The sequence below is a fragment of the Rhinoraja longicauda genome, unplaced genomic scaffold (assembly GCF_053455715.1).
Source record: "Rhinoraja longicauda isolate Sanriku21f unplaced genomic scaffold, sRhiLon1.1 Scf000087, whole genome shotgun sequence".
Taxonomy (NCBI): Eukaryota; Metazoa; Chordata; class Chondrichthyes; order Rajiformes; family Arhynchobatidae; genus Rhinoraja; species Rhinoraja longicauda.
Genome location: NW_027601305.1, coordinates 174,488 through 180,000, shown reverse-complemented (window position 1 = coordinate 180,000; position 5,513 = coordinate 174,488).

Genomic DNA, 5,513 nt, shown 5'->3' with positions numbered 1-5,513 from the left:
TACCAAGTCCGCGGAGGACTCACACCGCAAGAGGGGAGGCGATTCGGTGGCCCGGAAGGGAAATCGCACACCGGCCGGCCGACGACCGGAACCACCTCACGCCGGTGGGTGTGGAGCCTTGCGGTTCTCACCCGCGCCCAGGACTTTCACCCTGGCCGTGTCTCGTTCCTGACCGCTCGCGCGGCAGGACCCGCCCGTTGTGGAGTCTGGCAAACGAGCCTGAAACACCAGCGGCCTTTGTTTGTCCGCTGGCCCGCTCGGCCTCTCCTGCGGTGAGACACGCGGCACCAGATCGATCGGAAACAGAGGGTTTTTCCAAGAGGACACACAGCCTGGGCCAGTCTCGGTGGGGTTCGGTGCCTGCCCGGCACACACTTCGAACTCGGTGCAAAAAATACTCTCACTGTATTACCAATGTCCGTCAATGAGTCCGCCGACTCTCGCCCAGAGTCGCGCTACTTTTACCGATCTTTTTGTGTCCCTTCGGTTTCTTCCCTGACATTTTTGCACCTCACCACACAATCTTTTCTAAGTGTCTCTGAAAATCGTGTTCCCGAAAATCTCCGGGCACGCCACCTCCATCTTCGCGCAAAACAAACCGTTTTGAGGTCGGCGGGAGTCGGCCCGGTCGTCCGTCCGGTCGTGTCGCACTGACGCCCGCCGCGGGGCCGCAAACTGCGGGGTCATAGAGACTTCCGGTGGTAAGTCGTTAACCGTGATCGGGACCGCCCGGACAAGAAATGCCATTTTCTGGCCGGCGGGAGACGGGCCGATAGGCCTGGCGGGAAAGGCGCGCCGCGGCCCCGCTGAAGGCCGCACATCGGACCTCCTCGACTTCCGCCGTCAAATCGTTAACCTGCGGCGGGCAAAAAAGAAGCGACGCCAGCTTTCGGACTTAGTGCAATTCTCGAATGTCGCGGCTGACTTGGCGGTACGAGCGTTCGGAAGTCCCGCCGGAATTGCGACGCTTCGAACGGTCGAGGCGGCCAATCTCGACCTCAGCGGCGGCACTGGCGCGATACACGTTTCTGCCGCCAGGGGGGGGGGGGGTGGGGGGGGGGGGGGGCAAGCCAGCCGGCCGGGGGCGCCCGGCGCCGATCCGGCGCTTACTCGACACGCTCGAGCATCCGAACCCGTCTTATCTACGGGACCGCCGTTGCCACTTGAACACCTTTCGCCGAGAGTATCCGGGCACCCCACCTACCCGCCGGAATCACGAACCACGAGGTAGAAGTCAGGAACCAACAGGAGAAGTCGTGAACTAAATGGCGAATTCATGAACCAAACGGAGAGAAGTCATGAACCGAGCGGTTTAGGGTCAGGGTGAGGGTTGTTAGGGTGAGGCCGTTAGGGTGAGGCCGTTGCTTCGAGCGGGAAGATGGGCAGCCCCGCCCCCCCCCCCCCCCCCCCCGTTGGGTGGAAGGAAACCTCTGCTGCGGGCCCGGCAACCATCCCGAACGGACCCGCTGGGTCCAAATGTCTGCCGCGGGCGGTCCTGCTGCGGTCGCGGGTTCGTTGGAAACCTCTCCTGCTGCTGGCATGGCCACCCTCCCCCCCCCCGCCCGACTGACGACCCTGCGGGCCCGGCGACCCGGTGTCCCGTTGCCGCGCGGGGAGTGATCCTCGGGGCCGTGCCGGGCGGGCCCAGCGACACGAAGAGAGTGGGGGGGGGGTCGGAGGGAGTGGCACTGGGGAGAGAGGGGTGGGGGAGAGAGTGCCCCCCCCCCATTAGGGGCGAGTTTATGCAGTCATCAGAGTTTATACCTAACCTCATGATGCTTTATTAGCCGGATAGGCTGTCTGACCTCGCCCCCAGTCCCTACTCCTTCCACTGGATTCTTCTTATACCCTCTTTTTCTTCGTGCCCCCCCCCCCCCCCCCCCCCCACGCAGGGAGGGTTCCAAGAGGGAGGAGGGAGGGAGGGAGTCCCGGGGCCGTGAGAGAGAGAGAGCCTCATTAGCTGCTAGGTTCACCTCATTAGCTGCTAGCTAACGCGTCAGACCTTTTACATTCTTTAGAGGATTGAAACCTCAGGGCCTTTAACCCCCGTTCACCGTTTACACTCAACGATCCTTCCGAACAAAACCCTTACACATCTGTCCGTCCAACTGACCCCCGAGATACCTAACACGCAGATTAACACGTCAGCGGTGATCGGCGTGTCATAGAGGAGTCACAAAGACGGGCAAAATAGAGTGGTTGAATAAAAAATACTCACTCAATTGGCCGTGATTTAACGTAGCACACAATGATGCCAAGCCCATGCAAAGTCCAGTGGCCCAAGCAAACAAATAAGATAGATCTGGCTCGGCGTTCCTCATCTCCACATCGTCACCCAGCACGCCGACGCCCAATAACAATTCCCCCGCAAATTGTGCACCTCGAGCGGCAGTACTTTAAACGGCGCCGTCTTCGGCGTGGACGGCATGAACCAAGTCGGCAAGCATCGTCACCCAGCACACAGACGTCCACTAACAATTCCTCCCCCCTGCAAATTGCGCGCCGCGAACGGCAGTACTTTCAAGTATGCCGCCTTCGGCGGGGACATCGTGAACCAAATCGGCAGGCAGGCGTCGTCAGCCGGTCGACCGACCCCCAGTTGCATTGCCCCAACGGCCATTGTGCACTTCGAACAGAACAGTGCTTTTAAAATATTCCGCCTGCCGCGTGTACATCATGAAACAAATGGAAAGGACGAACCGGGCGTGCAACCGATGCACGGAGAGTGACAGGTCGTCAAGCAAGTCCGTGGCAATCCGTCGGCCGACTCGGCCGCGGCCAGCAGAGGCGTTTTGGCCCGGGCGCGCCGAACTTTGCGCGCCCTCGGTATGCGTAACACTAGCACATGCCTTCAAAACTCACTACAAAATAACCCCAAAGTATGCCGCCTTCCCCGTGGGCCTTGTTACCAATATCTTGCCCTGCTTCCTGATGCCCTTATGGGGTCGGCTCTGTTCTTGCAGAACCCTCAGGTGGTGCAGAGTCTGGGCCATTTTATCAATATCTTGCCCTGATTCCTGATGCCCTTATGGGGTCGGCTCTGTTCTTGCAGAACCCTGAGGTGGTGCAGAGTCTGCGCCTTGTTATCAATATCTTGCCCTGCTTCCTGAAACCCTTATGGGGTTGGTTCTGTTACAAAACCCTCAGGTGGTGCAGAGTCTGGGCCACTTTATAAATAACTCTGCCTGCATTAGGGTCAGGGTCAGGGTTAGGGTTAGGGTTAGGGTTAGGGTTAGGGTTAGGGTTAGGGTTAGGGTTAGGGTTAGGGTTAGGGTTAGGGTTAGGGTTAGGGTTAGGGTTAGGGTTAGGGTTAGGGTTAGGGGTAGGGGTAGGGGTAGCGGTAGGGGTAGGGGTAGGGGTAGGGGTAGTTTGAACTACTGCCGCTCCAGGCGCGCACTGTGCGTGGGTAATTTTCAGTGGGCGTCGGTGTGCTGGGTGACGATGCCGCCCAGACTCTGCACCACCTGAGGGATCTGCAAGAACAGAGCCGAACCCGCAAGGGTATCGGGAAGCAGGGCAAGATATTGATAACAAGGCCCAGACTCTGCACCACCCGAGGGTTCTGCAAGAACAGAGCCGACCCCATAAGGGTATCAGGAAGCAGGGTGAGATAGTGACACCATTTGTAAAACCGGCAAATCCCACCCAGGAAACATTGCAAAAATTGGCCTCTAATGCTGGAACGTGGGTAAAGCCAAACAAACACGACACGTTTTAAAAGAACGTTACTAAAACAGCCTGGGATATGCCCATGACAAAGGATAGGCCGAACCTCACCAGAAAAAAAGAGAGGGAGACCACGGCAGAGCTGAGGGATAAACATGAGATGGTGATAAAACCAGCAGACGAGGGGAGCAGTAGGGTTACAAATTAATGTCAATATGGGGCCTGCTCCCACTGGGTAATAGACAAAAACATAGAACAGGGTGACAGGAGAGACTGGATAGCACAGAGGATAACCCGTGAGCGAAATAATGGGGTGTATGCAGTTCAATGTAAGGAGTGTACCTTACGGTACATAGGCGAAACAGGTAAAACAGCCTCAGCGGTGATCGACGTGTCAAAGAGGAGTCACAAAGACGGGCAAAATAAAGTGGTTGATTATAGACAATAGACAATAGACAATAGGTGCAGGAGTCGGCCATTCAGCCCTTCGAGCCAGCACCGCCATTCAATGCGATCATGGCTGATCACTCTCAATCAGTACCCCGTTCCTGCCTTCTCCCCATACCCCCTCACTCCGTTATCCTTAAGAGCTCTATCCAGCTCTCTCTTGAAAGCATCCAACGAACTGGCCTCCACTGCCTTCTGAGGCAGAGAATTCCACACCTTCACCACTCTCTGACTGAAAAGGTTCTTCCTCATCTCCGTTCTAAATGGCCTACCCCTTATTCTTAAACGGTGGCCCCTTGTTCTGGACTCCCCCAACATTGGGAACATGTTTCCTGCCTCTAATGTGTCCAATCCCCTAATTATCGTATATGTTTCAATAAGATCCCCCCTCATTCTTCTAAATACCAGTGTATACAAGCCCAATCGCTCCAGCCTTTCAACATACGACCGTCCCGCCATTCCGGGAATTAACCTAGTGAACCTACGCTGCACGCCCTCCATAGCAAGAATATCCTTCCTCAAATTTGGAGACCAAAACTGCACACAGTACTCCAGGTGCGGTCTCACCAGGGCCCGCTACAACTGTAGAAGGACCTCTTTGCTCCTATACTCAACTCCTCTGGTTACGAAGGCCAACATTCCATTGGCTTTCTTCACTGCCTGCTGTACCTGCATGCTTCCTTTCATTGACTGATGCACTAGGACATCCAGATCTCGTTGAACTCCCCCTCCTCCTAACTTGACACCATTCAGACAATAATCTGCCTTTCTACTCTTACTTCCAAAGTGAATAACCTCGCACTTATCTACATTAAACTGCATCTGCCATGTATCCGCCCACTCACACAACCTGTCCAAGTCATCCTGCAGCCTTATTGCATCTTCCTCACAATTCACACTACCCTCCAGCTTAGTATCATCTGCAAATTTGCTAATGGTACTTTTAATCCCTCCGTCTAAGTCATTAATGCATATCGTAAATAGCTGGGGTCCCAGCACCGAACCTTGCGGTACCCCACTGGTCACTGCCTGCCATTCCGAGAGGGACCCATTTATACCCACTCTTTGCTTTCCGTCTGTCAACCAATTTTCTATCCATGTCAGTACCCTACCCCCAATACCACGTGCCCTAATTTTGCCCACTAATCTCCTATGTGGGAGCTTGTCGAAGGCTTTCTGAAAGTCGAGGTACACCACGTCCACTGACTCTCCCCTGTCAATTTTCCTAGTTACATCCTCAAAACATTCCAGTAGATTTGTCAAGCATGATTTCCCCTTCGTAAATCCATGCTGACTCGCAATGATCCTGTTACTGCTATCCAAATGCTCAGCAATTTCGTCTTTTCTAATTGACTCCAGCATCTTCCCCACCACTGATGTCAGACTAACTGGTCTATAAT